At 40.3% G+C, this 27,985-nt stretch overlaps 1 long non-coding RNA gene across 1 annotated transcript in view; it reads right to left on the bottom strand.

The window, feature by feature from the left end:
* Positions 1-4,286: 4,286 nt before the first annotated feature.
* Positions 4,287-27,985, bottom strand: part of LOC150041195 (uncharacterized) — a 346,544-nt gene continuing 322,845 nt past the window's right edge. The window contains exons 2-3 of the long non-coding RNA XR_016533772.1: positions 9,832-9,953; positions 4,287-4,632 (exon numbers count right to left, since the gene is read on the bottom strand). This is a non-coding gene — a long non-coding RNA (uncharacterized LOC150041195). The remainder of the gene's footprint in view (positions 4,633-9,831; positions 9,954-27,985) is intronic.

The following is a 27,985-nucleotide window of genomic DNA, read 5'->3' on the forward strand; positions in this document are numbered from 1 at the left end:
GTGTTTTTGCTATACGGGGACTTTTATTATTCCATATGAAATTTTGAATTGCCTCTTCTATTTCTTTAAAGAATGACATTGGGATGTTGATGGGTATTGCATTGAATTTGTAGATAGCTCTTGGCAAGATTGTCATTTTCACAATGTTGATTCTTCCAATCCAGGAGCATGGGAGGTTTTTCCATTTCCTTAGTTCTGCTTTAATTTCCTTTTTTAGGGTTTTAAAGTTTTCGTCAAAAAGGTCCTTTACATTCTTAGTTAAGCTAATTCCTAGGTACTTTATTTTCTTTGAGGGTATTGTGGAAGGAGTTTCTTTCCTGATTATTGCCTCGTTCCTCTCACTGTTGGCGTAAAGGAAGGCGGTTGATTTTTGAGGGTTGATTTTATATCCTGCTACTCTTCCAAAGTTTTGAATCAGCTCAAGGAGCTTGGGAGTAGAGTCTATAGGAATCTTTAAATACAGAATCATGTCATCTGCAAAGAGGGATAGTTTTATTTCCTCTTTCCCTACTTGGATTCCCTTTATGCTTGCTTCTTGCCTTATTGCACTGGCTAGGAATTCTAGTACTATGTTAAAGATTAGTGGAGAGAGTGGGCATCCTTGTCTCGTTCCTGATTTTAGAGGGAATGGCTTTAGATTTTCACCATTAAGTTTAATGCTAGCAGTAGGTTTCTCATACACAGCCTTTATTACATTGAGGAATGTTCCATGGATTCCTAGTTTCTTCAGAGCTTTTAACATAAAGGGGTGTTGGATCTTGTCAAATGCCTATTCCGCGTCTATTGAGACAATCATGTGATTTTTGTCCTTGCTCCTGTCGATGTGTTGAATTATATTAATTGATTTGCGTATGTTGAACCAGCTTTGCCTTCCTGTGATGAATCCAGGTTGATCATAGTGTATAATTTTTTTGATGAGTTGTTGTAGACGGTTGGCCAGTATTTCGTTGAGAAGTTTTGCATCAATGTTCATCAAAGATATAGGTCTTTGAGGAATCTCTGTCTGGTTTGGGGATGAGGGTTATACTGGCTTCATAGAATGAGTTTGGTAAGGAACCTTCATTTTCAATTTCGCTGAAGAGCTTGAGGAGTATTGGTGTGAGCTCTGCTTTGAAGACCTTATAGAATTCAGTTGTAAATCCATCTGGCCCTGGGCTTTTCTTAGGTGGAAGTTCTCTGATTGCCATTTCTATTTCAGAGCTTGAAATAGGCCTGTTGAGTTGGCTTAGTTCTTCTTGGTTCAGTGTGGGTATGTTAATATTGGCTAGGAATTCATCCATTTCATCTAGATTCTCAAATTTGTTGGCATAAAGTTTTGAGAAGTATTCCCTCGTGATATTCTGGATCTTGGTAATTTCTGTCATATTACCATTTTCATCTGCGATTTTTTTTATTTCAATATGCTCTCTTCTTTTTTTGGTAAGATTTGCTAAGGGCTTGTCAATTTTGTTAATTCCTTCAAAGAACCAACTCCTTGTTTTATTGATTCATTCTATAGTTTTTTTGGATTCCAAATCATTTAATTCTGCTTTGATTTTAATTATTTGCTTTCTTCTACTGGGATTAGGGTTAGTTTGTTGCTCTTTTTCCAGGAGCTTAAGGTGAGACATTAACTTGTTGGTTTGCAATTTTTCCAACTTGTTGTTGTAGGCACTCAGCGCTATAAATTTTCCTCTGAGTACTGCCTTTGCTTTGTCCCAAAGGAGTTGGTATTTTGTGTGCTCCTTACTGTTAAATTTCATAAACTGTTGGATTTCTGTTCTGATCTCTTCGATGACCCATTGGTGATTCAACAATGTGTTGTTCAGTCTCCATGAGTTACAGGGTTTTCGTTGGTGGAGATGTGTGTTCAGTTCCAGTTTGATGCCTTTGTGGTCTGAGAGTGTGCAGGGAATAATTTCTGTGTTTCTGAATCTGTCCAGGTTTGTTTTATGCCCTAACATGTGATCTATTTTGGAAAATGTTTCATGTGCTGCTGAGAAAAACGTATATTGTGTTGTTGCTGGGTGGAATATTCTGCAGATGTCTGTTAGATCTAGTTGGTCTATATAGTTGTTCAGTTCTAAGGTTTCTCTGTTGAGTTTTTGCCTTGTTGATCTGTCCATAGGTGAAAGTGGTGTGTTAAAGTCACCGACAATCACTGTATTTCGATCTATGTATGGTTTCAGTGTAAGTAAAGTTTGCTTGAAGTTTGGAGCTCCGGGATTGGGTGTGTAAATATTTAGGATCGTTATGTCTTCCTGGAGGAAAGATCCCGTTAGTAGTATGTGGTAACCTTCTTTATCTTTTCTTACTAATTTTGGTTTGAAGTCTATTTTATCTGATATGAGGATGGCAACTCCAGCCTGTTTATGGGGGCCGTTAGCTTGATAGAGTTTATTCCAACCTCTCACTTTCAAAAGATGCTTGTTTTTTTGGGTAAGAGGTGTCTCTTGAAGACAGCAGAACGATGGCTCTTGCTTTTTGATCCAACTAGACAGCCTATGCCTTTTAATTGGAGAGTTGAGTCCATTGATATTGAGAGTTAGGATTGAGAGATATTTATTAGGTCCTACCATTTTAAAAGCTTTTATTTGGGCCTGTGTCTTGACAGTTCTTGTGGTCCTTAGGTGGTATGCTGTTTAGGTGCCATTTCTTTCCCTATATTGCCTTTATTTTGGTTTTCTATGTATAGAACATCTTGCAGAATTCTCTGTAGTGTTGGTTTTGTTGCGACATATTGTTGCAGCTTTTCCCTGGAATGGAATGTTTTTATTGTTCCCTCAGTTATGAATGAGAGCTTAGCTGGGTACAGTATTCTTGGTTGGTAGTTATTAGACTTAAGGGCATGACATATATGCTTCCAGTCACTTCTTGCTTGCATAGTCTCTGCTGAGTAATCTGGGGTTATTCTTATTGGTTTTCCTTTATAGGTTACTGAACCCTTTTCCCTGGCTGCTTTTAGGATCCTTCTTTTGGTTTCTACTGATCCAGTTCGGATTACGATGTGGCGGTGAGATGTTCTTTTCTGGTCAGGTCTGTTTGGGGTTCTAAAAGCTTCTTGTATCTTGATGGGTCTGCCCTTGTGGATATTTGGGAAATTCTCTGAGATGATTCCCTGTGCCGGAGCCAGCCGGCAGCAAACCAGGGTTCGTGGATTGGGATTCCTGAAATAGGGGCAAGGACTAGGAAAAAATAGAAGAGAGACAAACAGATGGAGTTCGGGAGGACTACAGCCCAAGTCAGCATTCCAAGAAGTCTGTGAGCTCCAGACTGCTGCCTAAGACTGTGTCGTTTATTTTAAGTTCCGACCTTAAATACTCTTCTTAAAACTAGGGAACTGCCAGAGGCTACATTCATACAAAATAGTAAACAAATCACATATAGGATAATTGAGAAAGGATTAACATTGCTTAAAGTCATCATGATAAGAACTGATTGACATTGCTTAAAGTCATCATGATAAGAACTGATTGACATTGCTTAAAGTCATCCTGATAAGAGTTACTTCCTTGTGTATACCGTTGTGTAGGTCCAAGGTCAGGTCCAAGGTCATTGATCCCACAGTCGGTCCCCAACATCTCCCCCGTCTTTCTTTTAAAAGATGCGGACTTGATTGTCTTAGGTTGGGTGGATCGCTGACTCTGCCTTACCTGTCATGGGGAACTTCTTCAGATGAAGCTGAAGGCCCTGTCTTAGGTTGGTCAGAGAGCGTCCCCTCTTATCCCATCCTTGACTGCGATTCCTCTCGGGGGGGGAATTCATCCATCTGGGGCTTAGATCTGCGGAGTTGTTCGATTGGTGACTGTTGCAGATGTGACCATTGGACGGCTACTGGCCATAGGTGTTGATTTGTTGCCAACCATAGCTTCAGTTGTCACTTTACTTGGAGTAGAAACAACAGCAGTTGGCTTGATATTGGCTGTTGGTGGATCTGAAGTGCTGGCAATTCCTCATTCTTCAGAAGCTGCAGTAGTTTTCAACGTGATCTGTCTCTGCTGTTCTGGGACCTTACTAGTTCGTTCTTGAGGCTCTTTTCTCTGCTCTAAGTGCCTCCCTTGATGCTCTCGGGGTTCTCTCTCCAATCTACTGATTCGACCTTCTAAATGGGACTTAAGAGCTGTCATACAAGCATCAAGTTCATTTTTTTTTTGCTGATCTATCATTCCATTCTCCCCCCTCTTTAAAACAATGCAATAATTCAAACCTAAATGATTTTCTTGATTAAACCTTGAACATGTTCACTCACTCATTCACACACATTCATACTCAAAGATTTTAAAGTGCACAAAATTAATATTGGCCATTCATTTTCCGGAAGTTTGTGTCAAGAGAGCTTTGCCAATTTTACTCTTGCAGGTGAGAACCAGGTTCAAAACAAAACTTTAGAAAAAACATAAGGATCCATATTTAAAACTGGTACCAATTTCAAAGACAAAACTGGACAAGAAAAAATATGTAACATGAACAAGACAAAGAAACAGAGACTTTTACACTTAACACAAAAACATGAATTCAGGTCTTTTCCGCATTACTGGATGCATTACTGGAGGGTTGGGGGTGAAGGTCCAGTGGGTCGCTGCTTGGATGACCACTGTCACTCTCCACAATCCGAACATAGCGTTCAGGCAGCCAGCGGGCATCATTTTCTTCCTGTGAGAAAACACATACATGCCCTCTACCCCAGGTTAGAACAGGATCTGGTCCGTGCCAAGCACCAGTTAGGGGATCCTTCCATTTTACTAAGGCAAAATCACGCTGCTCTCTTTTTTCCCAGAATCGCTGAGCAGCAGATAAATTATTTGAATCCAGATTCAAAAAATTTAAAACAAATAAAGCATGATTAAGTATATTCACAGAGGTAGCGGGATACGACTCTCCTTTCTGTATTTTAGCAATTTGATGTTTTAATAATCCATTAGCTCTCTCCACGATGCCTTGACCTTGAGGATTGTAAGGAATGCCTGTAATATGAGTGATATTATAAGAATGGCAGAAGGACTGAAATGCTTGGCCTGCATAGCCAGGGCCATTATCTGTTTTTATTTGCAAGGGAATCCCCATCACAGCAAAACATCGAATGCAGTGAGAAATACAATGTTTAGTAGCTTCCCCAGCAAGGGGGGTGGCTAGGATAAAATTAGAATAAGTATCTACAGTAACATGAACATATTTTAATCGGCCAAATGATGGAACATGTGTGACATCAATCTGCCAAATGTGATTAGAAAGCAGTCCTCGTGGATTTATACCTAAATGAGGAGCTGGTGAGAAGGGCACACAGTTGGAGCAAGTTTTAACTATTTGACGTGCCGCTTCTCTAGATAATTTAAACTGTCGGCGCAAGGCTCGGCTGTTTTGATGATGGATGGCATGTGACTGCTTAGCAAGTTCGACTTGAGTTAAATAAACTCTGGTGGCAGAATCAGTAACTGCGTTACCCTCACTTAAAGGGCCAGGAAGATTAGTGTGAGCTCGAATGAAGCCAAAAAAACAGGGGTGGTTGCGAGAACAAAGCAAAGTTTGTACTTGGCGAAATTGGGTCTGGATATTGGAGTTAGTAGTTCCAATAAAGGGAACAGTTTCTGTGACTTGAAGAGCATGAATTACATATTGGCTGTCTGAGTATAAGTTAAAGGGCTCGTCTTGTAACAGGACGAGTGCTTGTAAAACAGCCTCTAACTCTACCTCTTGGGCGGAGGAAAAACCCATAACCCAAGATTCAGTTTTCCCATTAATGGTCAAAGCAGCCGTTCCATTAGAGGATCCATCTGTAAATACTAAAGCGGCAGAAGATAAAGGCGAGGCCTGTACTATGGAAGGAAAGAGGAACGTATGACATGCAGCAAATTGGAGGAGTTTGTTAGACGGGTAGTGATGCAAAATTTTTCCCGTATAATTGGCCCAAGCAATGGCCCAAGAATCGCAATGGGCTAATAGCCAATCTTGTTGTTGTAAATTATATGGGACACAGATAAAATGAGGTTCCTGACCTAAATATTTACGGGAATCCACTCGGCACATATGTATCAGATTAGCTACCAATTCGTAGTAGGGGGTCAGCACTTTGCCGGGTGTTGATGGTAGATAAAGCCATAAAAGTGGGCCATCCTGCCACAATACAGCAGTTGTGGAGTGAGAAGTAGCTAAAATGTAAACTCCCCATGGTTTAGAGTAGTCACAATAGGTCACTTGTTGCTGTGAAATTGCCTTTTCTACGATTTGGATGGCCCTCCTGGCGTCAGGATTTAAATTGCGCAAGGATGTAGGGTTGGTATCTCCTTTTAAGAGATCAAAGAGGGGTTTTAACTCTCCTGTGGACAGCTTTAGATAAGGCCGAAGCCAATTTATATCTCCTAAGAATTGCTGAAAATCATGAAGGGTTCTTAAGTGTGAAGTTTTTAATTGTATTTTTTGGCTTTTAAAATAGTGTGGGCTTAATATATGGCCTAAATACGTAAAAGGGGGGTGTTCCTGAACCTTTTCAGCTGCTATTATAAGGCCAAAGAGGCTCAGATCTTGCTTTAGTTGTCCAAAGGCTTGTCGTACGACGATAGGGTCAGAACAAGCCAACAAGATGTCGTCCATATAATGAACAATATAAACAGAAGAAAATTTTTCACGGGTGGAAGAAATGGCTCTGGCTACAAAACTTTGACATAAAGTTGGGCTATTTGCCATGCCCTGTGGGAGCACAAGCCAGTGATATCGCTTCATGGGTTCTTTAAAATTAACAGAGGGGACACTGAAGGCAAAGCGCTTACAGTCTTGAGGCGCCAGGGGTATAGTATAGAAACAATCCTTCAAATCTATAATAATCTTGTAAGTATCCTTTGGGATTGCCATGGGTGAAGGCAAGCCGGGCTGTAAGGCTCCCATAAGTTCCATAGTTGCATTTACCTTTCTCAGATCCTGTAACAGCCTCCATTTACCTGACTTTTTCTTTATAACAAAAATTGGAGAATTCCATGGAGAGTTAGAAGGGGCCACATGTCCCAAGTCTAGTTGTTCCTGTACCAGCTGGTGAACTGCAATGATCTTTTCTAGAGAAAGAGGCCACTGTTCGACCCATACCGGTTCTTCCGAGAGCCAATTTATGGGATCAGCATGAGGGGCAGGACAAACAACAGCCCCCGTTAAAGAATACCCTAATCCTTGTCTCAGGGGGTGAGACTGGGGTTGGAGTGGCTCTAGCTCCCCCTGTGCTGCTCAGCCTAGTCCCCTAAAGGGGAGGAGGCCTTGATCAAGTAACTGCTTAATGACCGCAGCACTAGGACTAAACATATACACTCCCATTTTTTCCATGATATCACGACCCCATAAATTAATTGGCAGATGATCCAAGACAAATGGCTGAAAATGACCAGAGTGCCCTTCCTCATCTCTCCAAACAAGGATCGCACTGCTCTGCTGTGGGTCAGTTGCTTGCCCAATCCCCTGTAGGGAAGTCATAGAGGTTGTCAGGGGCCATTGGGCTGGCCAATGCTTTTTAGATATTACAGACACGTCTGCTCCTGTGTCTAATATTCCTTTAAAGGGTTTTTCTTGTATAAATATAGTCATCTCAGGCTTCTCTTGTTTTATGCTTTGTACCCAATAGATATCAGAGGATCCAAATCCTCTCTGTCCGCATGGGGCAGAAGAATTAGCAGTCTCCCCATGAGATAAAGGGACAAGTATTAGTTGTGCTAATTTTTGACCGGCTGGGATTGATACTACGTGTTTCGGGGCAGAGGACATAACTTTGATTTCTCCAGTGAAATCCTGGTCAATTTTGCCAGGTGTAATCTGTATCCCTTTAAGGGCTGAGCTACTTCGCCCTAACAGCAATCCAGCCACTCCTGGGGGAAGGGGACCGAAGACCCCCGTGGGGAGAGCTTGTGTCCCCATCTCTGGGGTCAATACTGAGCAGGTGGAGGAACAGAGGTCCAATCCTGCGCTGCCTGGGGTGGCACGGAAGAGGCTGGAGACTGATTTTGGGGGGTTGTTAGAAGATTTACTTGTGGCCCAGAAGAGGGAGGGACTGCCCCATGGTTTTGCGGGGCCAGAGGCTGGCCCCTTCTCCAGTTTCCCGAAAACGGGCGGCCATTGCGATCTGTTCTTGACCTGCAATCTTTAGCCCAGTGCTTCCCTTTACCACAGTGTGGACATGTGCCAGGTAATTTTTCTCTCTTTAACCTGGCCTGGCGTGGGCATTGCGTCATCCAATGTCCTATTTGTCCACAAGGGAAGCAACGCCCTGGGGGTCTAGCAGCCCGGGCCTCTGGCCTCTGGCCTCTATATTTTAGAAATTCAGTAGCAGTCTTTCCTTGAGGAGCGGCGGCTAAAGTAAGGCCTTGTACATGGGAGGGTCCAATATCAACACATAGTGAAATAAAGTCCGTGATTCCTCCCTTATTCCTATGGGGTCTGATAGCCGCCTGACAGGCGGCGTTGGCATTTTCATAGGCTATGTGTCTAACTATAATCTTCCTTGCGTTCTCATCTTGTACTAGGTGGTCTGCAGTCTCCATTAATCGAGACAAAAATTCTAGATAAGGTTCATTCGGTCCCTGTTTAACTTCTACTAAATTTTTTGTACAATTGGAATTACGTAACCTTTTCCAAGTCTCTTTCGCCGCAGCATTTATTTGTAAATAGGCTTCCTTTGCATAACCCAATTGATCTTCGGTGTTTTTATAGATTCCCTCTCCTAACAACTGATCAAAAGTGTAAGGCAGGTTCTTAGACCTATTTGTTTCAATTTTAGCCCGACACTGTGCAGTGAACTCTGTCTCCCATAATAAGTACTCTCCCGCACTAAGGCATGCTCTGGCAAGCCGCTTCCAGTCATTTGGGCATACAATACCAGCACACGCGGCCTCTAATATTACTTGAGTAAAAGGGGCAGTTGGCCCATATTGGGAGCAGGCACTCTTTAAATCCTGCAATAGTTTAACAGTAACAGGTTGATGGTATACTTGTTCATCCTGATCAACTAAACTAGGGAAGCATCGAGGCTCTGAAATATCTTCCCTCTCTCTAGCAGCCTGAGCCAGGTTTAATTGTGATGCACTGTGCCTGGTTGTAGTGCCTGTTAAAAGGGATTTGTTGCTAGGGCTTTTAGGCTTGAAAGGTTGAAAAAGCGATTGGGCCCGTAAGGCTGCAGCCTGAGGCGGTGGGTGTGAGAGGTAGGATTTAGAATCAGAAACCATAGTGGCCTGAGGGTCATATCTCCTTCCTACTTCTGGGGGGGCTCTCTGCTCTTTCCCCATTTTAGATAGTAGATGTAGGATTTCTTCTAACCTCTTTTCTATCGTAGCTATCCGGTCCTCCATCGGCTCATCATAACTTTCCTCCCTCATATTCAAATTTGAATTCTGATACTCAATATCTACTGGTTGTTGTTCCCTTTTCAAGATCTCACTTAGACTCTCTTGGGCTGCGGCATATGGCTCAGCCTCAGGTTTTTTAGAAGGGTCCTTTAATTCATAAAGTTCCCTTAATTCAAGATTAAGTTCAGCATTCTCATGTTGAGGATCTATGCATTCACTTACTAAATTCCATACATCAATAACCTCTTCTGGGGTCTTTTCGGGGCCATATACATTATAATAATCTTGAATTCTTTTTCCTATCCGCTGCCAGGTTTTTTGGAATTCCTCCTCTATAGACCTCGGGCATGCCTCCTCGAGAAACTGTAGGAAGCTCTGAAGCATCTCTTCTTCCACCCACGTTCCGTGGGCTTCAAGTAGGCCTGTTAAGATCGGTAAATATGACGTATAACTATTAACTTGAGCCATAATTTTTACTATGGATAATACAGCCTCCCGCTCTCTCACTCTCTTAAAAGTCCTACGATGTGTTACTCACCAAAGCGGGGTCCTCCGCCTTCGTCCCAGATTTTCAGGGTCCCTGTTCGGGCGCCAGTTGCCGGAGCCAGCCGGCAGCAAACCAGGGTTCGTGGATTGGGATTCCTGAAATAGGGGCAAGGACTAGGAAAAAATAGAAGAGAGACAAACAGATGGAGTTCGGGAGGACTACAGCCCAAGTCAGCAGTCCAAGAAGTCTGTGAGCTCCAGACTGCTGCCTAAGACTGTGTCGTTTATTTTAAGTTCCGACCTTAAATACTCTTCTTAAAACTAGGGAACTGCCAGAGGCTACATTCATACAAAATAGTAAACAAATCACATATAGGATAATTGAGAAAGGATTAACATTGCTTAAAGTCATCATGATAAGAACTGATTGACATTGCTTAAAGTCATCATGATAAGAACTGATTGACATTGCTTAAAGTCATCCTGATAAGAGTTACTTCCTTGTGTATACCCTTGTGTAGGTCCAAGGTCAGGTCCAAGGTCATTGATCCCACAGTCGGTCCCCAACATCCCTAAAGTATGTTTCCAATACCATTGACCTCTTTCTCCAGCCCCTCCTCAATACCAATTAGCCTTAAATTAGGCATCCTAATTGTATCTTGGACCTCCTGAAGCGCTCTCTCATTTTTCCTAGATTTGGATTGACTCATTTTCTGTTCTTTGTCTATAATAACTATATTATCTTCAGCCCGGAAATTCTCTCCTCTGCATTGTCTAACCTGCTATCAAAGCTATCTACTTTATTTTTCATCTCCCTTGCTACTAATTGCTCATTTTTGATGCCTTGCATCTCTTCTTTTAGATCATGTACGGATTTCTTTAGCTCCTTGATTTCCATTTGAGTGGTTAGCTCAGTAGCTTTATTTTCTTTGAACATTTGCTGGAGTTCGGTCACCTTTTTATTTGTGGATTCTATGAATTCATCCATCTTTCTTTGAACAGCCTTTATTATGGCCTCCTTTATGGCTTCTTCTTTTTTACTTATCACCTTGTTTATGGTTTCCTCTTGTTCAGCTATGGCTTCCTCCCTTATCTCTTTCTTTATATTTTCACATTTTTCATTAATGATGTTTATCAGTTGCATTTGTACAGCACTTGGAAGACTCTCCTCTAGGCTTGCCAGTGACTGTTCCATTGGCTGTTTACATTGGGTGGGGGAGGTGGGAGGTGTTGTTTCTTGATTTGACATTTTTCTTGAGTTTCTTGTTCTGCCCATTTGAAAATGGGAGCAAGATTAATACTAAACACGATTATAGTTTTTCAGATATAACCAACCTAGACCTCTGTAGCTGGCAGACTCTAGATGTTCACAAGTTTTGATTGGTGTTATCACTCTTTCTTTTTGTGCAGTTACCGACTAGTCTAATTATTCACTGATAAGCGATTTATATCCAAACCAATAAGCCTCTCAACCCAATCTCTATTGTCTTTAAGTCCCTCTGAGCCTAGAGAATAATTAAACACCTAGATATACAATGTTGCTCAACAGCCATCAAGTGTAGATCCATGCAGTATAAGGGTTGAAAGAGGAGCTGAGGTCCAGAGATAGAAAAATAGAATGAGAGAGGTCAGGGGGTAAGTAGGTAGAGTATTTGAGTACAAAGTTTGGAAAGTATTAGAATAAAACTTATGAGTTGCTGCAGGACTAGCTCTTAGTCCAACCAGTGGCCTCACAGTGGGCCATGGGATGGATCTGCGAGCTTCCGTCTGAGCGTGGTTGGGAGAGGTTTTCCTGTGCTGCTTCCAGGGGCGGCCCCAAGCCAAGGGTGTGGGGATTGAGAGTTTCAGGAGCTCTCAGCAGGACCAGCAGGAGGCCCCTCTGTTCCCACAGGTGGGGCCCAGCTGGGGACATGGGCTCCAAGGGCGGAGCCACGCCTATTTTGTTCTCAGAAGGGGAGCTTGGCTGCTGGTAGGCCCTTCAGATCCCTGCTGTGTTTCCACTGCTTTGTCAGAGTCTGTGACTGTGGGGGGGGCCCTCGGTGGTGTCTTGCTCAGGATTACCAGCTGGAGGATGCCCTGCTCAAGAATTGAGGGGGGGGCAGATGCTGGCTCCTATTTACCCGCACCCCCTACCCACTGTTGTAAGGCAGGGTGCCAAAGCTGTCCACTCTCCAGATCCAGTGGCCTGGGTGAGGAGCCTGGTGGGCGGGTGGGAGCTGGGACAGCTCCGCCTCCCCTGGTGGGGTGCTGAGTCTTAGGGTCCGCCCACTTGTCAGTCTGCAGTCAGAGGGCTGGGGGTTGAGCCCGTTGGGCGGGTGGGAGTTGGGACAGCCCCGCCTCCCTTGGTGGGGTGCTGGGTCTTATGGGTAGCCCGCCTGTCAATCTCTAGTCATTGGCCTGAGGGAGGGGGCTGTTGAGGGGAGGGACAGGATTCTAAATTCTTGAGGGTAAATTTTATAGCCCGCTACCCTTTCAAAGATTTGAATCAGCTCAAGGAGCTTGGGAGTAGAGTCTACAGGATTCTTTAAGTACAGAATCATGTCATCTGCAAAGAGGGATAGTTTTACTTCCTCTTTCCCTATTTGGATCCACTGTATGCTTTCTTCTTGCCTTATTGCACTGGCTAGGAATTCTAATACTATGTTAAAGAGGAATGGAGAGAGTGGGCATCCTTCTCGTTCCTGATTTTACAGGGAATGGCTTTAGCTTTTTGCCATTAAGTGCAATACTAGCAGTGGGTTTGTCAAACACAGCCTTTATTATATTGAGGAATGTTCCATGGATTCCTAGTTTCTCCAGAGCTTTCAACATAAAGTGGTGTAGGATCTTGTCAAATGCCTTTTCCTCAACTATTGAGACAATCATGTGATTTTTGTCCTTGTTTTTTTGGGTAAGATGTGTCTCTTGAAGACAGCAGAACGATGGCTCTTGCTTTTTGATCCAACTAGACAGCCTATGCCATTAATTGGAGAGTTAAGTCCATTGATATTGAGGGTCAGGTTTGAGAGATACGTATTAATTCCTATCATTTTTAAAAGCTTTTATTAGAGCCTGTGTCTTGACAGTTCTTGTGGTCCTTAGATGGTATGATGCTTAGGTGCCATTTCTTTCCCTATATTGCATTTATTTTGGTTTTCTATGTGTAGAACATCTCTGAGAATTTTCTGTAGTGTTGGTTTGGTTGCTACATATTGTTGCAGCTTTTCCCTGGAATGGAATGTTTTTATTGTTCCCTCAGTTATGAATGAGAGCTTAGCTGTGTACAGTATGCTTGGTTAGTAGTTATTTGACCTAAGGGCACACAATTACTGTGTTTCAGATATAACCAACCTAGACCTCTGTAGCTAGCAGACACTAGATGTTCACAATTTTTGATTGGTGTTATCACTCTTTCTTTTTGTGCACTTACAGACCAGTCTAATACAACCACTGATGAGTGATTTATGACCAAAATAATAATCCTGTCAATCCAATCTCTATTGTATTTAAGTCCCTCTGAACTCCTAGATATATAGTATTGCTTCAACAGCCATCAAGTGTAGATCCATGCATTATAAGGGTTGAAAGACGAACAGAGGACCAGAGATAGAAAAATAGAATGAGAAAGATTAGGGGAGGTACAAGAGGATTAACGTAGGAGTGTAAGATTATTATAGTAATGAAGAAAAGGTATAGTGTATAGCGTAAGGATAACTGACCTAAGTGGGTAAGTAGGTAGCGTATTTGAGTACAGAGTTTGGAAAGTATTAGATAAAACTTATGTGCTGCTGCACGACTACCTCTCAGCCCAACCAGTGGCCTCACAGTGGGCCATGGGATGGATCTGCCAGCTTCAGTCTGAGCGTGCTGGGCAGACGTTTTCCTGTGCTGTTTCCGGGGGCGGCCCCCGGCCAAGGGTCTGGGGTTTGAGAGTTTCCAGGGACTCTCAGCAGGACTAGCAGGAGACCACTCTGTCCCCAGGGGTGGGGCCCAGCTGAGAATGTGGGCTCAAAGGGCGGAGCCTCGCCTTTCAGATTTTCCGAAGGCAAGCTTGGCTGCTGGTTGGCCCTTCAGATCCCTGCTGTGTTGCCACTGCTTTGTCAGAGAGTCTGTGATTGTGGGGGGCCCCTCGGTGCTGTCTTGCTTAGGATTCCGAGCTGGAGGATGCCCTGCTCAAGATTTGAGGGGGACAGATGCTGGTTCCTATTTTCCCGCCCACCCCACCCGCTGCTGTAATGCAGGGACTCAGCACCTTCCACTCTCCAGATTCAGTGGCCTGGGAGTGGAAACTGTTGGGTGGGTGGGAGCTGGGACAGTTCTGCCTCCCCTTGTGGGGTGCTGAGTCTTAGTGTAGCCTGCCTGTCAGTCTCCAGTCAGAGGGCTGGTAGTTGAGCCTGTTGGGCGGGAGCGAGTTGGGACAGCTCCGCCTCCCTTGGTGGGGTGCTGGGTCTTAGCACCGCCCCCTGTCAGTCTCCAGTCAATGGCCTGAGGGAGGGAGACCTCTGCGTTCCATCTGTGGGTGTTCCACCGTGGTGGGGAGTCTTTCACTCACCTCGGGTCTCCTCCGCCGCCTGTGTTCCGAGTATGGGTTCCGCTGCTTGTTGTTCTGGTTCCGCGTCTGGATTCCACTGCTTCTGCTGCTTACTGGCCCAGTCCTATGCTGGTTTCTGCAGCTGTCGGGGCTGGCTGGCCCGGCGCCCTCAGCTGCCGCTTTTCGAGTCTCAGAGTCGGTGTCCAGGGGTGGGGGAGGGGTCCTCACGTTCCGAATTCTTTGAGAAAGTTGTATGTGAGCTTTATCTGGATTTCTTTTCCGGTTTGAGTCCTTCTCTGCTGCTTTTTGAGTTTGTTATTGTGGATTTCTTAAGGTAGTTGGCTCGTGGCACTCCCTGCTTCTCTCTTTTTGTGAGAGAAAGCTAGGCAGCGTCCCATTGTCTCGGCGCCATCTTCCGTCCCTTTGATCACTTTTCTTAATAGATTGCAAACAAGTAATAACTGACAAGGTTTTGTCTTACACTATTTAATATCATAGACTTTAATTTATATATTTTTTGTTTCTTGATTTTTGTGGTGCTGGAGATAGAACACAGGCCTCTTGCATTCAGACATGTGCTCTACCACTGAATTACACTTCCAGCTAAATATTTATTGAACAAGTAGATATACACTTCTACTGAGTTGAACACATTTATGGTTCTTTATAGGAATTGTGGATTAATGATCTCCCAGGGATAGAAATGGATGTTTTGAATCTATAAAAACCAAAAGTTGAGGGGATCGGCAGAAGATGTCGGTGGTTCATGGTGAGACGTACTGAGCTCCTGCCAAGATTCATGTACTGGCAGTGCAGGAGACAGTCCTCTACCAGAAATTGATCCTAAATAAGATTTAGGACCACAGAGAATTCAGGCAGAGAGGAAAAAAAGGAAAAAAAGGAAGAATACCAGCGCGAAAAGAGAGCGTGGAGCTCCACCGCGGAGCGGCAGGGGAGACAAAGGCTCTTCTGAATCCGAGCAGAGGCAGCACTGTCTCGACAGTGCAGACCCACCAGCTGCAGACAATGCCACACAGAGCATGCACGAGCCCAGAGCCAACACCTGGCCATGAACGGAATTGCCAGCTTCACGGACCTCCGAGGAGAAGTTTCCACTTCTGCTCTGGGAACGGCACTGGGAGGGAGCCCCTCTCCCACCAGCTGATAGCATCGCCATCTTGACTGCTGGCAAGGACTCAGGCCAAAGCAATTGGAGCCTGAGAGGTGTTGCTGACAGCACCATCTTTCTACCTGGCAAAACAGAGATCCCTTAGCAGAAAATCCTGTCCCAGCGCTGCTGAAGTCCGTCTCCTGTGCCTACCACAGACCTGGTAAACAAAGCCACCCGCGGATCTTTCAGCTTTGTTTTACCAAACAAGCAATCTCATCCGAAAAACCGCAAAGCCAAACCGCAAGAGAAAAAGACCTTATGAAGGGTTTGGATCCCTAATTTACTGGAGACACAAGTTTCCTATCCTGCCCTCCACCAAAAAAAAAAAACCTGAAGAATACCCTTTTTTATTTTTATTTATTTATTTTTTAATATATTTTTATTGTAATTAATAGAAGGGTAACATGATACTTGCCAGATAGATGGTGTATTAATTCCCATACATTGATACCCTTTCACATGTTTGGTCCCCATTTCCCTTCCCCCTCCCCCACCCTTCATCTTGTTTTCCCCTGTTCCCTATCCAATTTCAGATAACCAAATACAAATATATCCGATATACCAGGTAACAAAGTGAGATAGTGTAACAATATGAGATAACCAAGGGACAGTAGAAGTGATGAGAGATAGCATAGTACCTTAAGAACAACAATCATTAATTATATGGCTTATGTTTATATCATATTTTAAATGACAAGTTTAACAAACAATTTTTCAGGGAGGGAATCTCTAATTACATTCTCTGGGACTTAGTATTTAGAACTTAATCAAAATTAAGCTAATGGTTTGTATGTCATAGAAACATATCAATTTATGAAATAAAACATTATGATTATAGAGTCAGAGGTTCTTTTGTCTATATACTTATGTTTTTATTTCCATTACCATGTCCATAGCTTTGGGTATGCAGTTATTGAGTCCTCGCTCTTGTACACTTTGGATTTAATAACCGCATATTAAGGATACCATGCACCTTTTGTTCCTTAGGTCTTGACCCTTTTTCATTTTTTTAACCCTATTTCATTTGCATTTTTAAATGTTCTTTTTTTTCTCTTTGCCATTTAACCTACACCTTTTTTTCTAATGTTATGATTCATTCGTTTTTTTTTCTTTTTTTCTCCTCTGTTTTCCCGCAATCCTGCTGTCACTGTGGTCGTTCCTAGAAACACAGTGATAGCTCTGGGTACAGTCTGAATAAAAACGATACCCATATTGATATAGTCACCTGCTTTTTAGACTCCTGGTTCTCAATCCTAGTACTTCTTGGGTAAGAACTCAGATCAGTGAGGAATCTCCCCCCACCTTTTCTTTTCTTTTCTTTTCTTTTCTTTTTTGTTTGTTTGTGTGTGTGTGATCTGTTTTCTTTTATTTTGTTGTTGTTTTGTTTCTTTTTTTCCTTTCTAAAAATGGTATAATTGAAATCTCCTATATCAACCTCTCTCTTTTCTCTGTATATTCTTCTTATTACTCTTCTTATTTTGATAAGTTTTATCTAAGTTAATCTAAATTTCCTACACAAATAATCTACCTGTCTATCACCTTAGGTTAGTTATCCTTACACGATACCCTTTCTTCATTACTACAATATTCTTACACTCCTGCATTATTCTTTTCCTACCTCCATTGTTGTCTTTTATATTATTTTTCTATCTCTGGTCCTCTGTTCATCCTTCAACTCTTATAATGCATAGATCTACATTTGATGGTTGTTGAGCAATGCTTTGTATCTAGGTGTTCAATTATACTCTATGTCCAGAGGGACTTAAATACAATAGAGATTGGATTGAGGGGCTTATTGTTTTGGTCATAAATTAGTCATCTGTGATTGTATTAGATTTGTATGTAAGTGTACAAAAAGAAAGAGAGAGTGTTATTACCAATCTAAAAGAGCTAATATCTATTGTCAGCCAACTAAAAAGGTCTAGGTTGGTTATGTCTGAAAATTTATAATCTTGTTTAGTGTTAATCTTGTTCCCAACCTCAAATGGGCAGAATAAGAAACTCAAGAAAAATCTCAAATCAAGGAATAGCATCTCCCACCCAATATAAACAGGCAACAGAGCACTCAGTGGCAAATCTAGAGGAGAGTCTTCCAAGTGCTATACAAATGTAATTGATAAACATCATTAATGAAAAATGTGAAAACATAAAGAAAGAGATAAGGGAGGAAGCCACAGCTAAACAAGAGGAAACCATAAACAAGGTGATATGTGAAAAAGGGGAAGCCATAAAGGAGGCCATAATAAAGGCTGTTCAAAGAAAAATGGAGGAATTCATAGAATCCACAAACAAAAAGGTGACCGAACTCCAGCAAATGTCCAAACACTCAAATGGAAATCAAGGAGCTAAAGAAATCCATACATGATCTAAAACAAGAGATGCAAGGCATCAAAAATGAGCAATTAGAAGCAAGGGAGATGAAGATAAAGTAGATAGGTTTGATAGCAGATTAGACAATGCAGAGGAGAGAATTCCCGGGGTTGAAGATAATTTAGTTGTTATAGAAAAAGAACAGAAAATGAGTCAGTTCAAATCTAGGAAATATGCGAAAATGCTACAGGAGGTCCAAGATAAAATTAGGAAGCCTAACATAAGGCTAATTGGTATTGAGGAGGGTCTGGAGAATGAGGTCAATGGTATTGGAAATGTACTTCAGGGAATCATCTCAGAGAACTTCCCAAATATCCAGAAGGGCAGGCCCATCCAGGTACAAGAAGCTTTTAGAACCCCAAATAGACCTGACCAGAAAAAGGACACCGAACTGAATCAACAGAGGCCAAAGACAGGATCCCAAAAGCAGCCAGGGAGAAGAGAACAATCACCTATAAAGGCAAACCAATCAGAATAAGTCCAGATTTCTCAGCAGAGACCATGCAAGCAAGAAGAGATTGGAATGATATATGCCATGCCCTGTTGTCAAATAACTACCAGCGAAGAATACTGTACCCAGCTAAGCTCTCATTCATAACTGAGGGAACAATAAAAACTTTCCATTCCAATGAAAAGCTTCAACATTATGTATCAACAAAACCAACATTACAGAAAATTCTCAAAGATGTTCTACGCTTGGAAAACCAACACAAATGTAATACAGAGAAAAACATGGCACCTAAAACTCATAACATCTAAGTACCACAAAAACTATCAAGACACAGGCCCTAATGAAACTTGTAAAAAATGGCAGGAACTAATAAATATTTCTCAATCCTGACTCTCAATATCAATGGACTTAACTTTCTAATTAAATGACATAGTTTATCTAGTTAGATCAAAAAACAGGATCCATCATTCTTCTTTCTTCAAGAGACATATCTTACCCAAAAAAACAAACATCTTTTGAAAATGAGAGGTTGGAATAAACTCTATCAAGCTAATGGTCCCCATAAACAGGCTGGAGTTGCCATCCTCATATCAGATAAAATAGACTTCAAACTAAAATTAGTGAGAAAAGACAAAGAAGGTTACTACATACTACTAAAGGGATCTTTCCTCCAGGAGGACATAACCATACTAAATATCTACACACCGAATCCCGGAGCTCTGAACTTCATTAAGCAAACTTTACTTTCAGTGAAACCATACATAGATTGAAGCACAGTGATTGTTGCTGACTTTAACACACCACTCTCATCTTTGGACAGATCAACAGGGCAAAAACTCAACAGAGAAACCTTAGAATTGAACAACTATATAGACCAACTAGATCTAAAAAGCAAAAATTTAAAGCTGATAGTTTATTTAAAAGTCCAAAGTACCTATGTCCTACACCATAAGTGTAAGGAAGGTCTAGAAAAATAAATTTACCAGTAAATGAAATCTATCCATATTGCCCTAGTTTCTAAATTATAACAAAGTTTGCCTCTATAAAAACTTATTACCATATATCTTTCTTCATATTAGTTTTAGCTTATTTGCAGACTACTCAGAATCATTGCCAACAGATTAACATAAGTGATTTCATTCTGTTGCTATCTCTAATGAAACTTCCAGAAGCAAGCATAAAATTCCAAATGGATCGAAAAGGTCAAATACTTATACCAAGATTGCTCACACAAGCTTGCCACAATGAAAACTCTACCAAGTGCAAACCCATAATCTAAAATTGCATAATATGTCAATATACAAAACACCATGGACAAAAGTTAATATAAATAATGAGTAAACTCTGGGAGAATAATCCACAAAACAGTTAACAAAACCTAGAAATCAATTATGTAAAAGTAGATAGGATAGACTGAGAAAACCCAATCTATGACTTATAGAACCTTCAGTAGCAAATGATAATGTGCATAGTAAATGAAATATCAGAAGCAATAACAGTTTTGTAACTGTTTTACAAATAATGAAAGTCATATATCTCCACGTTTAAAAAGTAGCACTTAAGACAAAGAGAAAAGGGGCTAGGAAAGTAGAGAGTTAGATAAAACCCAGATTAATGGAGAGTTGTTCCTGATGTTTTAAGGAGATTAGTCTATTCAAAAAACAATAAGAAACTACTCATTTGTGAAGGGTCTTAAGAAAGTAGCTTAAATATTTAATGACACTCGAATTTTATTTGAAATGTAAACAAAGAACAAGAATATAAATAATGGACTAGAAAAGGACAACACTAAGCTTATGAAAACCAAGTTAGGGTGTTAGGGGTTCATGATTATAGTGGACTTAATTGTGGCTATGGCTATGAAAATAGATTGTGGTAAAAATAGAGATCATGGATATTTAAAGTGTATGATTTGCAATATTTGATGTTGAATTGCCTGTAGATATGAAAATGAGAGAGGTCAAGAATGATTTCCCATTTTCTGTCTTGCAAAATTATATTGATAAAACACACTTTCCACATGAAAGAAAATTACTCAAAGTTAAAGTTTGTGCACATGTGACAGAGATTATTAATTTGTTTTTCAGCATGTTGAATTTTAGATGCCTTTGAGACAAAGAGGATAAATGGTTTGGGTTACTTTCATACAAAGAGTGGGTTGAAAAATTAGAGAATGCTGACAGAAAACCTAGTGACTTCAGAAATGGACCATAATGAAATGAAACACATGGAGGAAAGTCACAACAAGTTTCAAACACTATGGGAAAAAACTTCATCTACACAAATGTCATTTGGATAAGGAGGATACCAAACATCAGCTAGGAGAGTTTGAACTTTCTAACACAGGCAAGAAGAAATTGTTGGGGAGATCAGCAGAAGATTGCAGCAGTTCAGGGTGAGTCTTTCTGAGCTCTCGACAAGATACTAGTTTTAGAATTGTAGCAGAAAGTTTATAGCTAAAGAACAATTCTACCTAAGCTGCAGTAACATGGAGATCTCAGAATGAGAGAAAAATTCAGGCAGACTGCTTAAGAAGACAGTTTTGAGCCCACACCGTCTGTGGCAGCAGCGGTGGTGGAAGCTGCCATTCCCCAGAGCAGCTGGACCAACACAAAGGCACCAAAGCCTGAGGGCTCAGTGCTTCACTTAACTTGCAGCACAGACCTGCCTGCTACAGACAGAGCCTGAGTGCTCAGTGCCTCACTTATTGCAGCATAGACCTGCCCACTAGACTTGGCACCTGAACACTCAGTATCTTACTTACCACCAGCATAGACCTGCCCACTATAGACAGATGCAAACAACCAGTAGAATTGTGAGTACCTCATTAAAGACATTTTTACTCCTGTTCATAGAATGGCATTGGGAAGGTAGCCCCTCCTCCACCAGCCTACAGCAGCACCGTCTTGGCTACTGGCAAAGACCCTGGCAGACAAACTAGCAGATAACTGGAGCCTGAGAAGTGATGTCCCCAGAGCCATCCTTCAAAAGGGAAAGAAATTGCCAGTGTCAGCTTATTCGGGTAATCATATCTTCATGGGCAGAGCAGATCTCCTCTTCCCATAAACAAAGTCAGAAGGGGCTCAACTACAAGGCTTTCTGCAGAACTGGCTAAAACAATAGTGGCCCTAGGCTGGATCAGCATGAGTTCTGAACATCACCACAGACCCCAAATTGAATACCTCTCCATTCTCATTCAAGTTACAGAAAACAGACAACTTTTTCCTGAATGACACAAAGCTTATACCACTGCCAGTAAATTAAACTGGCTGGGCTTCTTAAAGAGACTGGGTCCCAAATTCATTGGAGGCACAAGTTTCTCCCAGATAAAATGTGAATAATTTTTTTTCAATGACTCAGTCATTTCATTTTTATACTTTCAGTTTTAATATTGGTCATTTTTTACTCATTGATCTCTACTACATGTATTTTCCTCTTTTTCACATATTATTTATTACTCCTTATATTTAAAGCTATATTTGTAGAGACTTTTTTTAGGAATATTGGTGCAAAACTTCTCAACAAAACAATGGCCGACCATTTTCAACAACTCATCAAAAAACTTATATACTATGATCAAACAGGATTCATCACAGGAATGCAAAGCTAGTCCATTATATGCAAGTCATTTAAAATAGTTCATCACATCAACAGGAACAAGTACAAGAATCACATGATTGTCTCAATAGATGCAGAAACAGTATTTGACAAGATCCAACATCCTTTATGCTAAAGTCTCTGGAGATGCAAGGAATCCATGAAACATTCCACAGTATAATAATGGCTGTATAGGGCCGGGAGTTTGGCCTAGTGGTTGAGTGCTTGCCTAGCATGCACGAAGACCCGGGTTTGATTCCTTGGTACCACATACATAGAAAAAAGCCATAAGTGTTCCTGAGGCTCAAGTGGTAGAGCTCTCTAGCCTTGAGAAAGTCCAAGGACAGTGCTCAGGCCCTGAGCTCAAGCCCAGGACTGGCAAAAAAATAAATAAATAATAAATAAATAAAAACTTAAGGCTGTGTATGGCAAACCCACAGCTAGCATTATACTTAATGGTGAAATGCTAAAGCCATTTCCTCTAAAATCAGGAACCAGAAAAGGACACCCACACTCTCCACTCCTCTTTAACATAGTACTAGAATTCTTAGTCAGAGAAATAAGGCAAGAAGTAAGCATAAATGGCATCCAAATAAGGAAAGAGGAAATGAAACTTTCCCTCTGTACAGATGACAGGATTCTGTATTTATAGAGCTTATAGACTCCATTGCCAAGTTGCTTGAGCTGATTCGAAACTTTGGCAAAGTAGCAGGGTATAAAATTATCCCTTCAAAACCTACCGACTTCCTGTATGTCAACAACGAGAAGAGCAAAGAAGCAAATAAGAAAGCAACTCCTTTTGCAATAGCCTCAAAGAAAATAAAGTACTTAAGAATTAACTGAGAATGTAAAGGAACTTTTTGGTGTAAACTTCAAAATCCTGAAAAAGGAAATTAAAGCAGAACTGAGGAAATGGAAAAAAAAACCTCCCATGCTACTGGATTGGAAGAATTAACATCGTGAAAATGGCCATCTTGCCAAGGGCAATCTACAAATTCAATGCAATAGCCATCAATATCCCAATGTCATTCTGTAACAAAACAGAAGAGGCAATCCAAAATTTCATATGGAATAATATAAGATTCTGTATAGCAAAAACCATTCTTAGCAGAAATAACAGGGCAGGAGGAATTTCAATACCAGACTTCAGACTCTATTACAGAGTTATAGTAACCAAAATACCTTGGTACTGGCACTAGAACAGGCCTGAGGATCAATGGAATAGAACTGAAGACCCAGAAGTAAACACACACAAATATGGCCCACTAAATTTTGATAAGGGAGCCAAAAAATAGAATGGAAGAGACAGCCTCTTCAAAAAGTGGTGCTGGCACAACTGGTTAAGCACCTGCAGAAAACCAAAGTTGGATCCTTCTATGTCACCCTGTACCAGGATTAACTCCAAATGGATCAAAGACCTCAAGGTAAGAGCAGATATACTTTACAAGAAGTAATCAGAGATGCACTAGATCTCCTTGGTACAGACAAAAATTTTCTTAAGAAAGAACCAGAAACACAACAAATTAAAGAAAATTTGGACAAATGGGACGGCATAAAATTGCAGCGCTTCTGTATGACAAAGGGCATAGATAGCCAGTTAAATAGAAAGTGCACTTTGTGGGAGATATTCACTAACCTTACAACAGACAAAGGCTTCATATCTAAAATATATCAACAGCTAAAAAATTGAATCACTCCAAAACTAATCTCCAAAGAAACAACCATCCCACTAAAAGATGGGACAAAGACTTCAGAGAGAGACTTCTCTGAAGAAGAAATAAGAATGGCCTATAGACACATGAAGAAATGCTCGACATCTCTGGCCATCAAAGAAATGCAAATCAAAACAACTCTGAGATTCCACCTCACTAAAATTAGAATGGCCAATATCAAGAAATGTAATAACAGCACATATTGCTGTGGCCAGAAGGGATCACCACTACACTGTTGGTTGGAGTGTAAACTCATTCAACCTCTATGCCAAGCAGTATGGTGGTTTCTCAAAAGTCTAAACATCTTGCTCCCCTATGACCCAGCAATTCCACTATGTGACATTTATCCAATCATCCAGGAACAAGGACATAATAAAGCCACTAGCACAATGATGTTCATTGCAGCACTATTTACCAGAGCAAAGATATGGAACCAACCCAGATGTCCCTCAGTTGATGATTGGATTAACAAGATGTGGTATTTATACACAATGGAATTCTATGCTGCTGTCAGAAAGAACGACATCGCCCCGTTTGTAAGGAAAAAATCATATTGTGTGATGTAAATCAGATCCAAAGGAACATAGGCTCAATGATTTCCCTCATTTGTAATAATTATTACAAACCTTAGACTATCCTAGCACATGATTACAATAGCTCAAAACCTAGATACATAAGGCTGTATAGGATGAGGTTAAATGAGAGGACCTCCAGGATATGGAGACAAAAGCCATATAATGTGTGATTGTTGTTCTTAATGTACTTTGGTTGTTTCTCATCTCTTTTGTTGTTCCTTGGTTATTCTCATATTGTTACAGTATCTTACATTTTATCTTTTATATTTTATACACTTTTATTTTTTTGATATAGGAAAGGGAAGGGGTAAAACAAATTGAGTGGAGGGGTGGTGGGAGAGAAATAGGGACAAAACCATGAGAAAGTGTATCAATGCGGGTGAAGTAATATACCTCTGTGAGGCGAATATGCCTGTAAACCTTCTATTAAATTACAATGAAAAATTAAATAAACAAAGAAATAGCCATTAGCAGCTACGTAAATGTATTTATGAATTTATACAAGACAAATGGCTTTATGATTAGCAATTTAGTTTTAAATTTGTTTATTCAATTTATAACTTCTCCATATATTTCAAGGAAAGTCTAAAAAGAAGTAAAATAGTGCATAAAATTAGAAAGATAAGACAGAAAATACTCATCCTAGAGAAGAAAAAGCTGCTATATTCAAGCTTGAATTATTGAATTATTATTCAAGCTTGAATTATATGCTATTGGGTCTCCAATATGTATATTTTGACCCAAGTTTTGGAATCACCCATGTGACTACTGAATGTTTCTGAGTCAACATCCCAAATGACCTACTCCTTTACTCTTTTGTGATTTTCGAGAGAACAGATCTGATCTTGTGTCTCTCCTTTACAAAACCTTCAGTAGTTTGTCATTTTCTTAGGACAGAATCCAAGTTTTGAGACATAGTTTTTAAAGCTCTTCAGTCAGTTACCTCCTACTTCTCTACTCAGTATAAAGATAAAAGAAGGACAAAGGGTGAAACAGTATAATAGCATTATTCAGAAGACAATGTGTTGGAAATGAACTTTATAACTTGGGAGTGGGTGGAGGATGGAAAGTGGGAGAAAAACATGGGAAGTGTTAACAATGTTCAAGAAGTAATACACTTACTAATTTATGAATGTGTTGGTAACCTTTCTATACATCACCCTGAAAATAAAATTAAATTAAAAAATGAAAGAATAAAAATACACAAAAGAAACAAATAAAATAAATTTAATCTGGAGAAATTTTATTCAAAGAACTATTGCAAGGGAAATACAAAACAATTACACTAGTGAAATTTTGGACCCCAAACATAAGTCTTAAAAGTTAGGCAAATGAATTTTCTTTTATATATGATTAGCATGGCTAGCAGAGGTAGATGTGGAAAAGTGAGATGACAAGGTTAGCAAAATTCAAATGTACACTCATCAGAGAATGTTTTCCCTGAGGCCAGACTATTCTCAAAAGGTCTAGCCAGCTGATTCAGGCTGAGAGTGGTTGGCCAAAGTTCAGAGACCTGGGTGAAGGAAAGAATTTCAACCAAAACTTGGTTAATGAGCATTTTGTTCTTTGACAATTTGCACAAAACAGATCATCTAATAAATTTTGTGGTGAAAAAGGGAATTTGGAAAGCTGGTATCTAACTTATGATAAGTAAATGAGGGTGTCTACTTTTACATAAATTCCTTAGGATTATGAAGAAGTGATTCTTTTTAATACACCTTTTCCCAAAGCACAAAAGCAGCAAGAATAGGGTGATTTTGTAATCTTCACATTTGCATGAAGAATTCGGCCTGCGTGAAGCTCATCACTCTGATGATATTAGTTGCCTTTTTCACATTTTGTTATGCTCGTTTCAAGGAGATCCAATTTGAAATTACTCACACAGGCATTAATGTGTAATATCACAGGAGAATATTTTCTACTCAACATGACTCAACATTAACAAAAGAACTTTTGTAGCACTGGGTCTGGTGTTTTGTTTCTAATCCTTAACAAACAGGTATCGTGCAATGTATCCCATTAACAACGCTGAACTTTATCTTCCTAGAAATGGAAATGAAGTATTCCTTTACTATTTATGTTCCAATAATCTGCTTATACAGGAAATTCTCTTTGCAATTAGGCATTACATATGACTCATTGCTGACCATTTTTTTACCTATGGAAAACAAACCCTTTCTGAATTAGGGTTCCTCTGAGAAACAGAATCTCTACTAGATAGATAATGGAATGATAAATGAGTAGTGACAAAGAGGCAGAGAGCAATTAGTAGATAAAATATATAACAATGGCTTATTATATGAACTGTGTCATGCATCTGAAGAACCAGGAAAAGCCAATAGTATAATTTAGTCTTTGCTCTAACACCTGAGAATTGGCAAGCTCCTGGTAATTTATATATCTGAAGGCAAAGGTGTGATACCTGAAGACAAAAGGTGGGAGATATTCCAGCCCTAAAAGAAAGAATACATTTGTTTTACACCATCTTTTCTTTCCAAACAGTGGAAGAATTGGTTATATCTCTCCACATTTGTAAGGCAGATAGTCCTTGTTCATTACATAGATTGAAATTCCAAGTTCTTTTTTTTTAAATACATGTCCTTTGACTCACCAGAAATAATGCTTTATGATCTATGGTGAGCATTCTTCAACCCAGTCAAATCTATGCCTGAATTTTTCTAGAACACTTTCTAAATTCCTATTGGTTATCTCATGAATTCAATTGTTTGTATCTGTTATCAATATGAACAAAATGTCCCTTAATCTAATTTGATCAAATGTTATTTAAGCTTGTATCCTTTCCTGGCGCCCCTGAATTTTGGCTTCCTCTCAACCTGAGACACCACACAAATTCCCTAGTAGTGGTTTCTCCTGAGATAGTTGAATTCAGGGCAAAACAGTCTCTGATTGCTAAAGAAACACAAAGCTGAATGCCAATTAAATGCTGAAAAGTTAGACTTCATTTAGTAGCACTACTCTCATAGGGATGAGAACCGAGACTTGTGTAGACTGAATTCAGCTGCAATCTGTACAGCTGTGATTGTTTCAAAGGGAAAAAGAGACTTTATAAAGAGAGTTATAGAAAAGTTTAGGAAGTGAAAAACTTGAAAAAAATAATGTAAGGGGGTTTTCCAATTTCAGTGAAATTTTACCCCCTGTACGTATTTACAACGGACATTTATATGCTTTGACAGAGACTAGGAGACAGGATTCTATTTTGATTGTTGATTTCAATTTAGAGGAGTGTCAATCAGCTCCCTGGGTTATAGGAGATACATAAATAAGTCAATGGGATAGAGAAAATATTTTTATATGAAGTATTTAATTAAGATTGTTTATATGGACTCGTCTCCAAATTTCGTTCTTTCCTTCATTTTTTTGGGTTTAATCATCTTTTTTTTTTTTTTTTTACCAGTCCTGGGCTTGAGCTCAGGGCCTGAGCACTGTCCTTGGACTTTCTCAAGGCTAGAGCTCTACCACTTGATCCTCAGCACCACTTCCGGCTTTTTTCTATGTATGTGGTACCGAGGAATCGAACCCGGGTCTTCATGCATTCTAGGCAAGCACTTTAACCTCTAGGCCAAACTCCCGGCCCGGGTTTAATCATCTTTATTTCAAGTATATTTTAAAAATCATAAATGGTGCTTTGTAATTCAATGTTGAAATATTTTTTCATCTCTTTAGAATCTGGCAAGCAATTCCAGACCATGCCTTCTAAATCCAGTCTTCCACTGTTATTTTGCAGACTTCTGAGACCTAGTATTTAAGCTAATCCATTCTAAATGTGTATAAGCATTATACACTTCTTAATAAGATTCTT

Source organism: Megascapheus bottae, chromosome X (assembly GCF_031878675.1).
Source record: "Megascapheus bottae isolate mThoBot1 chromosome X, mThoBot2.hap1, whole genome shotgun sequence".
In the NCBI taxonomy this organism is placed as follows: Eukaryota; Metazoa; Chordata; class Mammalia; order Rodentia; family Geomyidae; genus Megascapheus; species Megascapheus bottae.